Source organism: Sinohyriopsis cumingii, chromosome 8 (genome assembly GCF_028554795.1).
Source record: "Sinohyriopsis cumingii isolate HCF-2022 chromosome 8, ASM2855479v2, whole genome shotgun sequence".
NCBI lineage: Eukaryota > Metazoa > Mollusca > Bivalvia > Unionida > Unionidae > Sinohyriopsis > Sinohyriopsis cumingii.
This window is the reverse complement of record NC_142968.1, coordinates 103,492,664-103,504,823: the sequence shown is the minus strand read 5'-3', so window position 1 is coordinate 103,504,823 and position 12,160 is coordinate 103,492,664. Positions and strand designations below refer to the sequence as shown.

General features: G+C 38.4%; 1 long non-coding RNA gene and 1 pseudogene across 1 annotated transcript; one reads left to right on the top strand and one right to left on the bottom strand.

Annotated features, from left to right (window-relative positions):
- Positions 1-2,932: 2,932 nt before the first annotated feature.
- LOC149794272 (uncharacterized) lies at positions 2,933-4,933 on the bottom strand. The gene is made up of 2 exons (XR_016422618.1): positions 4,669-4,933; positions 2,933-3,099 (listed from the first exon to the last, which is right to left on the bottom strand). It is a non-coding gene; the product is annotated as an uncharacterized LOC149794272 (long non-coding RNA).
- On the top strand, positions 3,106-4,675 carry LOC149794273 (uncharacterized protein KIAA1958-like; annotated as a pseudogene).
- Positions 4,934-12,160: the final 7,227 nt, after the last annotated feature.

Sequence of the window (12,160 nt, the reverse complement as noted above, 5' to 3'; positions counted from 1 at the left end):
GACCACTCACTCCATTCCAAGATATCTTCATGTAAGCACCCGACTCTCATGACATGATCAAGGGCTTCCTTCAAGCTACCTACTCTCACATACTGAGGGTGAATGAATCTTCTTAATTTTTTTACTTCCTCTTCTATTATGCCCTGGAGAAGATCCATGGCTACTTTGAGACTGGTCACTTGTCTTGTGACAAAATCCTTGGTAACTGGATACTTCCATTCCTTCTCAAGCATTTCCACCACGTATGTCCCATCCACTATCCAATACCAAGTCCTTTAGTCCGTTGAACAGCTGTATGCTCATCTTCTTTTGCTTGTTCCGTAGAATGGTGAGAATGACAAACGCTTTGAGTTTTTATGTGTAAATCACGGACGTGAAGGAAAACATCCCCTACTTCTCTTTTCGTATATTTTCTACTATCCACACAGAGGTGAGGAGCAAAAAAAAAACCTAACCACAAATATACTATCAACACACGCGAAGAAGCAAAAATCAAACCCAAATTATACTATCCACACACGCGAAGAAGCAAAAATCAAATCCAAATTATACTATCCACGCACGCGAAGCAAAAACATAACCAAAATCTACAATCCACACACGCGAAGAAGCAAAAATCAACCATTAATTATACTATCCACACACGCGAAGAAGCAAAACAAAACCTAATTATACTACCCACACAGAATGGAAGGTTGAAAAACCTCACACTCTACTATCCACATAAACATACGTGAGCGCTTACAAACCTCAATAATCTACTATCCACACAAACGTACGTGAGCTCATACAAGCACACAGTCACACACACACACATAATATCATTAGTAAAGGAGTGAGTGTTTATATTCACACTACTCCACATTCACACAGATTGGAAACTTGAATAGTGTCTCTTTTCTAGAGTTTTTGTTAGCCCTGAAAAGGGCTGTTGTTAGGAACTCATGATGCACCTGGCTAATGGCGACATCTCCCCGGCCTGGCACCACATACACATCTCCTACTCCAATCATTCTCTCAGTTCGCTCGTGTGGTTGGGAGCGCTGAAGGAGGATGACTGGCTTCACTATCTCAGTCTTCACTTTGAGGGATAGTGAAAACTTCCCTCTCTCTTCTTCTATGCCACACACGTGGATGTTGTGGCCTTATTTCCTCTTCCCAGTTTTCAGTTGGGCGTACCACTGGTTTTTTGTATTGGCGGAAGAGGGTGTGGCTGTGGTTGACGCTGTTGTGGTGATGTTACTGTTTGTGGAGGCGTACCCGCCTCAGGTTTCACCTCACACTTAGGTCTCATAATTACGTGAGACAGGATATATGTTTACTTTTCATCCTCTTCTTTCTTTCTTCTCTCCTCCTCTTCTTTTTCTATTCTAGCCTCTTCGGCTATGGCCTCCATAGCCAGCTCATCCAGGAATCGCCTGGCGTACTCCAGGTGCATTTGGAGTTCCAAAAGCTTCGCTATTCTGGTACTCATTGTTTTGCTGTTAACGAATCAACAGGGGTAGCCAGACTACGATACGATACGATAATAAATTTAGGTCTCCTGGGCAGCTAGTGCTTGCGTGACCGGTTAAGTCCTGAAGGTCAGGATTCTTAATTAGTCGGGTCTGTGGGTATTGTGCCACCACAGCCCTTTTTTATGTGCAATGTCGCACTCCTTAATTTTGAGATTTTGGACATGTCTAGGCGAGGCAAAGAGGAAAGGGACCCCTGTGACGCTTTGAGCCATTGGATGCTGGTACGCCCTGGAACACTGAGACACGTACGATCAAATTTTCGTCGTTTTACTATTGGACACTTACCTTCCCAATAATGTGTGAGCCACCTATGCAATTTTCCAAATTTTTTGAGTTGTATAATTTTCTTAATTATTTTTAACAAAAGATTGGAATTTTGTGTACATGTTGTACCTTTATTTTTCCGAAAAGGTGCCAATCAGCTGGGTATCAGGTACCCAGTATACTTTTTGTATCCTGTTAGGTTGTTTATTTTTGGTTTTGAAATTTGATGGTGGTAACCAAAGGTTCAGATTAGGATTTTGTGGATAGAGCTTTTGTCAAAAGAGGACTTCATAAACCAAAGGAAGAACCTCGTTAATAGAAGGCAATTTGAAAGTCGATGTCGGTCTTCTTTTCTTCCTTCTCAGTCTTCTTTCTGCTTTCTGTTGTTGAGGTGGGATGTTTTTCGTTCCGATTCGACTTTCAATTTTGTAGTCCGGTATGATGTTTGCGACTGGTCTCTAGTTATTAGGCCGTTGTTCTCATTTACTTGATGGAGTTTTGGAATTACATAGTGCCTCTAAGTGTTACTAGTTTTGTGTAAATGTTAGACTTATGTAATGTTGGGCTTAAGATGTTGTGTTTTAGATAGCCTGATGACTGGGCTTTGTCACCTTATATTCTGATTTCTTATTGGGCCCTATGGTTAAATGATGGTTTGTTTGAGTATTGCCAGTCTTTGTCACCTTGTGCGACCGGACCTGATGGCCGGGATTTGGCCACCTCATATATTACTATTTCCTTGGGTTGGAATTGGTTCTTACAGACCTATGTGTTTATTATTATGTTAGTTTGGAGTGCACATGCTGACATGCAATAGAAGAGAGTTATATATATATATATATATATATATATATATATATATATATATATATATATATATACATACATCTATATATATATATATATATATATATATATATATATATATATATATATATATATACTACATCCATTAAAAATAACATGGCCTTTGAAGTGTTGGTATAAAGCAACTTGATATACCAATAGTATTGGTATATCAAATTGTGATTTGCTCATGGCGTATGAATACGCATAATGAAGATGTTTTTATAGCTATTATACCCTCTAAACATGGATATGAATTTCTTGTAATATTACATTTAAAAAGGAAAAAATAACAAGATAATGGCTTTCTTGTAAAATATTTTATAGAAACTAACATTTTTATATAAAAAACCAACAATACTCAATTAAGGAAATAAATATTATTGAGCTCCACCCTGTGTCGTCTGCTGTCATCTCTGTCAACACTGCTGTTTCAAGTCTTTCCCTCTGGCAAACATCAAACACTGCAACTCTGTGGAAAAAAGAAACCAATGACATCAGATAAGGAGCAAGATCAAGAAGCAACATTTAATCTACTAAACTGTGAGTTAATTGGAAAGTTTGATAGAGACATGGCTGAGACATTTGTAAATGAAAATGATCATTGTGTTAGGGAAGACAGATTTGTACACCATGAGCCTGATGATATACTGAAATTTATAGAAAGTAAGCAGAATGCAAACACTTTAAAAAAGACACTTTTTGATGTAAGGCTAGTGACAGAATTCTTGCAGTCAAAAAAGGAATTCAGAAAGTTAGACAAGATAAACCCATCTGAATTGGATCAGCACCTGGCTTGTTTTATACTCAGTGTTAGGAGAAAAGATGGATCTGAGTTTGAACCGAACAGCTTAAGAAGCATCATCAGCTCCATTGATCGCCACCTTAAAATCAAGAAATATGCAAGTACAATCATGAGAGGAACAGACACAAATTTTGCATTAACACGGGAAGCTCTTCGGGCTAAGCAAAAAGATTTAAAATATAAAGGAAAAGGAAATAAACCCAATCGGAGTCAACCAATCACAGATGAAGAAATAAATGCCTTGTATAGTAAAAAACATATGGGGATGGAAACACCTGAAGCCATTGTTAACACATTGTGGTTTAACAACTCTGTACATTTTGGTTTGAGGGGAGTGACTGAACATTACAATCTGAAATGGGGGGATGTTACACTAAAGAAAAATGTGAATGGCCTTGCATATCTTGGACTCAATGAAAGGCAGACTAAAACAAGAACAGGAGACAATGTCAAGGACATCAGGGATATTAATCCTAAGATGTATGAAAACAAAAACAACAAAGAGAGAGATCCACTTGCTATCTACAAACGGTATGCTGAGCTAAGACCAGCAGACTTTTGTCAATGTGAAGATCCTTTCTATATTGCGCCCAACACTATGCCAATCTCAGCAACATACCCAAAATGGTTTAGGAAACAAGTCGTTGGAATTAACAAACTTGGAAGCATCATGAAAAAATGAAAGAGAAGGCAAATATTACAGAAAGAAAGAAATTAACAAACACAAGTAGCCGCAAGTACTTAATTCAGAAGAGACAAAAACATTCCCCCAACTGATATCATGCAAATTTCTGGACACAAAAACGTGCAGTCTATAAACAGCTACTCAAACAGTGAAAAACAACAGACGTACTCCAATTACCTGAGCAACACCGGCCACCCAAGTAATGATGATGCTAACCCCCACCCCCACAACAAAGAAATTTCCAGCTGCACAGCTGCAGACTGCAGTATATCAAGTTCCCAAACGTGTAATATTCAGCAGAATAAGATTATCAGCAACCCATTTTACGGATCAAACATCACTGTACAAAATATGTTTGTTATGAACCTAACGGAAAACATGAACGAGATCCCTAACTGGGTTAACTTTCAACAGGCGAATTCTCAAAGAGGGCCCACATAGCGGAAACATAGGAGAATTATTGAAAGTGACACTGACAGTCAGTAGAAATAGCGAAATATGGACATAAACGATATCAATGAAATGTGGTTAAGGTTAAATTGTTTAATTACCTATTGTTCCTTCATTATTTTGACATTTCCGGCTCGAATCGTACGGTTGCTATCGATGCAAATGGCCGCACTGTTACTGTTCATGACAACGAACGCTGCAAATTCAATGTTTGCATGCACATTATTAAAAATATTTTGAACGTTAACTATCAGCCTTGTGTTTTCATTTCATTAATATTGCTAAAGGAAACATATATAAATTAATATGAATGAAGTGTACAGGAAATTATGAATAACTACAGAACTTCTTTTTTGAGCGTACATACACGCGAGGGGTTGTGAAGAGTTCACTCCCCTAAAGTGCGCTGTTTGTGGCCGTCAGTTTTATCTCCCATATTAAATGAAAACTTTGATGTGGTATAAATAAAATATATGTATAATATGTACGCTGTATCAATGATATACCACTCGTTGTATACATTTTTCATTAAAAGGAAACTCGGGCAAGCCTCGTTTCCTTTTAATGAAAAATGTATACATCTCGTGGTATATCATTGATACAGCGTACATACTATATATATATATATATATATATATATATATATATATATATATATATATATATATATATATATATATATATATATATAAACAGACATACATATTCGTATACACCTTTAAGAACAATGAAGTAAATAATTTTATGTTTTTTGTTGTTTAATACAGAATTAATTTTTTTAAATGTTTTTTTTTATTGTTTTTTAATATATATTTTATTTATTTTTTATTTTTTTTGGGGGGGGGTGAGGGGTGGGGTGTGTGATATGGACTTGCCTTTTGGCTAGAGATCTTACCTTATCTCTTTAGTCCAGTACGGTGTGGATGTAATTAATCTTGTGTTATTTGTGATTTAAGGTATATTTTTGTTTTGATTTATTTGGCCCTATTTTAGATTAAATTGGTTAGGGTATTATTATATATATATATATATATATATATATATATATATATATATATATATATATATATATATATATATATATATATATATATATATATATATATATATATATATATATATATACTTTTTTAAAATTTATTTATTTATTTATTTATTTATTTATTTATTATTATTATTATTATTATTATTATTATTATTATTATTATTTAATTAGGCTATTTGTACGATGTTTATTTTTCCAGCTAAGTTTATTTTGATGAGACCGGCGTCCTTGCCAAGTAATCGGGTCCTAGGACTTTTCAAGGACATCCGGTCTTTTTTATTCCATAAGTTTAGGTTTATTAATCTGTTTTAGTTATTTCTATTTTCAGGCTGATTATTTATATAGTGTTAACTTTCTGGCTATTTTGATTAAGACATCTAGTGTTTTTTGTTTAATTTTTTTGTTTTTTCTCCCTAGGTTTAGATATATTAGCCTGTTTCCTAGTTGTGTTAGTTTTGATTTCTTTGTTTTGTGTGTTTGTATGTCCAATAATTTCTATTTTGTTTTGTTAAATTTTGTCATATTTGTTAATTTGTTTTAGTACCAGATTATATTTTTTTATGTATTTCCAATATTTTTGTTATGTATCTTATTTAACATGTTTGGGTATGTTGTAGGTGATCCCAGTTTATGTTGTTTGTTGTGGAAGTTATTTCGTTGACTGCGATATTTGGGACAGGTGTTGAAATCATGGTCTAATGTTTCTATTCTTGGACAATGGGGACAGTTTATGTTTTGGTTTGTTTCTTTGGTGAGGTACTTTCCAAAGCTGCTTTTAAGCAAGGTTTTTTCCTGTTTTTAATCTGTTGATAACACGGAGGTCAGTGATGTTTATGTCTTTAGGTGCTATGATGGTTCTGCTGACCTCTTTTTGTAGTTGGAATAGTTGTCTGCCCTTGTTGGTATTTTCCCAGAGTTGTTGCCATTTGTTGTTTATTTTAGTTTTATTTGGCTGTATATCTCTTGTACACTATAGTCAAGATGTGTTACTGAGGTGTTCATAAGGTTTAGTTTTGCTTGTTGGTCTGCTTTGTCGTTTCCTATTAGATGGATATGCTATGGTACCCATAAAAATTCAATACTGTTTTGTTTTCCAGCAGCAGGGAGGGCGAACAGACCGAAACTAAAAGTAGGATAAATAGATAAAAACAGTTTCACAAATACAGGAGGGCCAAACACACAAAAACAGTTTCCCTGGCGATGCTAGCATCGCTCGCGGGGTCCGTCATTGAAAAATCCATGATCGGCCCCCCGCTGTGAGAAATCTTCGAGTTTCCAAGGAAACATTTTTATGTTAACCATATAATGTATCAAGTCCGATACGGTATCGTGTCCGCGGGTCGTGTAAATTTATTGTCACAAATCCGTGCGGGTTTCTTTGAGCGCGACTAAAGAAATTCTTAAACTTATTAATATCCATATCGCCGCTACACCAGGTTTGATGAATATTTCTCAGCGTATGAACATCAACTCCATTGAATATCGCAAGAAGATTACAGTTATCCCTGATTACTTTTGGTATTTGTGTGTAACGTTGAGTAACATAAATGACATCGGTGTTTTTATGACGACCCCGGGAAAATATTCTTGCAGGATTTTTTTGCTTGTCCAGCATCACATCATCATACACTACTAGGTTATTTATTTCCCCGTTAAGGTCTTCAACGCTGGGAGCTTCTTCGATATCAGTGATAAATTCAACTACTTCCTCGCCGTCTTCACTCAGCGCTTTTGCACTCTCATTAAAATCTTTTATAACATTATAGCATCGCTGATCATCTACAGATGGTGCTACCAAATACAGCTTATCCCACTTCATCCACTTCATTATCATGTTCAACAGCAGTTGCGTTTTACCCGATCCTGACGGTCCTATGATGATCATTCTGATAGAGTTTGGTAGCACTGAATTATGCTTGATTGGCTCCTTTCTTCGCGTCGCAGAAAAATCTGTAATTTCCATTTGTATATAAGGAATAATAATTATGGATCTATATTGTGTGAAGTGTAAGGCACGAACCCCTACAAACGACATAACAACCATTACAACAAAAAATAACAGACAAGCACTTTCTGGTACGTGTACGCGATGTGGCACAAAAAAATTTAGATTTCAAAAAAAAAGCTTAGCGGAGGTGACATCGCAGCCACCCTCGGACGACTTCCAGGTACCCCTTGGGCAAAGTATCCCGGAGAAAAGCATCTCCCAGGATACAATTACTGCGGTCCAGGGACCCGACTAGATATCAGACTTGATGAACAGTCTAAACCAAAACCGGGAGAGTATCCGATAAACGCTATCGACGCAGCGTGTCACATACATGATGTTGCTTATCGAAGTAAAGATCTACAAGACAGGCATATCGCGGATGTGAAATTAATTCATGCACTAAGCGCCATAAAAAATAAATCATTTAAGGAGTCACTCGCTAATTGGTTAATAAGATCAGCGATGAAATCTAAATTAGCATTAGGCGCTGGATAATTAATAACAATGGAAGCGATTTATTATTCCCCAATCGGATACTGGAGAGGTAACTCAGCAATTAATAAACTCGCCAACGCGGCATCAGTAACACGCGAGGTTGCCAAAAATTGGCTGTCAAAACAAGCAATATGGCAAATCTACTTACCACCACCTCGACAAATCAACTTTGCACATTTTGATGTTAGTGTGCCCAATGAAGTTCATCAGGCTGACATACTATTCCTGCCTCATGATACTGTCCGTAGAAAAACATACAAATACGCGCTAACAGTAGTTGATGTTGCTAGTAGATACAAAGAAGCAGAACCGTTAGCGACTAAAACAGCGTCCGAAGTCGCCTCTGCGTTTAAACGAATTTATCAACGAGGACCTCTAAACTGGCCACGATTATTACAAGTTGATCCTGGCAAGGAATTTCAGGGCGCGGTGTCATCACTGACAAAGCAGCATAACGTTACCATACGACGAGGACATACTGAAATTCATCGGGATCAGGCAATTGTTGAGCGATTTAATAGAACACTCGCTGAGAGATTATTCGGATACCAGTACGCGAGGGAATTCATTTACGATACGAGATCTCGTGAATGGGTTGCAAGACTGCCAAACGTGATAGCCGCGCTGAATAATGAAATTACCAGAACAACAAACATGAGACCTGTAAATGCAATCACAAAAAAATATATACCCGGCGTCGAACGTGGACATATTTCAACGCAGCCAGGGACGCTAGCGTTCCCACTGCTGGGTAATGTCACCGTTAGGTATTTATACGAACCAGGCGAACTAGAAGGAGGAAAAAAAAGAGCAACCGATCCCACATGGAGTGTTACTACACATAAGATATCCAGCATAACAAGATCAACTGGGAGAAACGCAATTTACAGATTAGATTCGACTGCTCCTCAGCGTGGATTCACACGCGAGCAACTTCAGGTGATTCCCACGGATACACAATTACCACCCCGATCACTGAAGTGATTCGCACTAAAGTGATCCGCACTAAAATGATCCACACTAAAGTGATTCAATCATTTTAAATAACTGCAGCAACACCTCTGCGTCGGTTACACTCAAGACAGGTCAACATCACATTTTCACGTGTATGACCACGACTGCTATCTATTCTATCTACGGTAAATTGTCTTGGGTCGTTTTTCGAATACTGCCACAGCAATAAACAATTACAACTCGCACAGTGATTATTCTGCTGTTGTTGTAATTGTATAATGAGTGTTTCGTCGAGATCAAACTCTCTACCATTTTTTTTGTCGCTCTGTTTGTAACCGGCTAATTTCTTTCTTATTGTATCATCAGCGATTGATCTGTTGATGCTGTCGTTGATAACATCATCTAATACAATTCTTTGTAACTGAGCTATCCTTCTTACTCTTGACACGGCTAAATAAACTAAATTTGACCACTCGATGCGATCATCAACAATCCAAACTGTTGTATCTGAAATAGTTAGTCCCTGCGAACTGTGGATGGTCATAGCGTATCCTAGCGTCCACGGGGATTTGCTCATTTTCAGTGCCTGTTCGACAGCATCAACATCAACTGTGACAATATCATTCAATACTAAATTCTGTTTCTCCACCCCCGACGCAGTCAGGCGCCCTGGAATATCAACGTCAATATTCTGCAATCGCGTATCAGCTGGTCTATAACACAACGGCACTGCCAGCATGGGAAATTTCTTCTGATGTAACTGAAATAACCGCTGCTGAAGTGTGTCCCTGACTATCTTTCTACTTGCCACAATTAAATCACCTGGTTTCCACGTTTCCCAAAAGTCGCTCAGCGAAGTCTCTGGAATTATTTTACGCATTATCTCACACTGGACTTTATTGGTTTGTAGCCTGATCAACGCCTTAAACTCTTTCAGCGTTTCATCGAGTGATCTGTGATCGTTAGTTATTTCCTCATAATAATCTACAAAAGTTTTCAGCCACTCGTGTGGAGGTTCACCTGTAAATGGGGGTGGTTGACCATGATCGCCGCACATCACCACTGCGGTATTTTTCTTTAGCAACCAATCCAGAAACTGTTTTAATATATCTAACGGCACAGTGTCTATCTCATCCCAGATTATTTTCTCGGGAATATATTTCGTACCCATTCGTTCAGGTGTCCACGTGCCGCCGCTGTATTTGAAAAAACTGTGATACGTGCACGCGTTAACATCCCGTTGCCTCATCTCCCTGGCAAGTCTGTGTGTGGGAGTCAGCACGACCAAGTCAGAACCGCGAAATAATTCAATCGCCCGAGTTGTCTTACCAGAACCACCAGGCCCGTTCAGATAAACTGTTTTGTGTCTTGTAACAGGATCGTGCACCGGCGGCAACAACGAAGTTGTCCCCGACGAAGACATTTCTGCGCTGCGATACTCATCCTTGATTTCAACGTCAGCTGATTCACAATATCCTTGTAACATTTCATTCTTTATTCTCCACGAGCCCCACGATGGATCATCCGATATAACATTATCCAACAGCGCTGAGTGTTTTTTATCGATATAAAATGAATCCGTTGCAACTCTCACTGCGATAACAGGGAATCTATTAATCATCGACAACAAATTTATGGATACATAAGCTAGCATCGAAGATCTCAAATGTGTGTACTGAGATGATTCTCCGTCGATATAACTAAAAACAGTTCCTAGTTTTTCCCCGTTTGACAGAAACACATCTTCGCGGTTACAGAACATGTTGTTCGCGGCTGCATCAGCGACAACAAGATCCAATTCAGTCTTGTCCATGATTAATCGACTGTGATGTTGTTTATGATCATACGCTCCACCTTGAGTGAATTTCCCTATTATTCTTCGTCCTAGATCTTTTGCTGTGCTTTCATCATTTCCAAGTTTGCTTTTAAGTACTTCAGGAGCTTTCTTGATGATAGCGTCGATAGAAGTTTCTGGATGTTCTCGTGACCAATCTTCGATGACTTCTTCTAACGTAACCCGCGTTGGAGTTGGCAACCAAACTTCGGTTTGACGACAATAACATATAATCGCTTCGCTGACCGTCAGCGACAACAGTATTCGACTGTCAAGCATGTATCGCAATAACACTATCGGTGCCCATCGCTTCTCAACGAAATGTCTGCCAAACCAAACATAACACACAGGATGTAAATCCTTGGCGAATTTAAACGACGACACACAAGCAAATCCTGTCAGGTCAAAATCAGGTAATGGTCCGTTTACAGCAACTCTTGTCATCGAGTTTGTAACGTGGCCAAACCGTTTAAAATATTCGCTGCATTCTCCACGCCCAAGGAAACTTCCTGGATAACACGCCGTCATGTCGACGGATATCATACCGCGGTGATCATATCGAGTATTCCACAAACCGCCGTGTCCGTATTCAACACAGCTCTGTTGGATATCCGCAAGAAAACTTTTCGGAGTTGGTCTCCATGAATTTCGTTCCCGGGCTACATGTGCGGCAACACCGGGGACAGTAAAACAGTGTGTCAGTAACGTATCAATGTCCGTCGCATGATATTTTTCTGCGAGTTTTTTCATTTCGTGCTGTAACGCCATTGTTCTGTATATTTCCCCGTCGGGTCTCACAAACTGATCATATTCTCCATCTTCGCTACTTCTGAATAACCACACAGACACCGGATCGGTTTTACTTATCTGATAAATAAAATCAAACATAGAACCGTTAGCGGTTCCGTTTTGCAATTCCGGATAATACTTCACAACACGGTCTCGCGGGAATATCCTAACCGAGTCAGTCCAGGCGTGACTGTTATGATCGATAATAGTTACTGGTGCTCCACGGGAATCATATTTACACGCATACAATACTTCACCGGTTAACGATGAAACCGTTATAGGAAATTTTAGTAATCGCTCTAGCTCAGCAACATCATTTATTGACGCTCCTTTATCCGCTACTCGTGTCGCCCACGCTGTTATTTTATTTTGTCTTAGCGGTGTTAGGCCGTTTCCTCGCATTGCATTTTTAAAATGTTCCATTACTCGCTCAGCTACACAATTCATCCTTGACTCTGTCAGCGACACCTTCATCGGTTTGAGTTT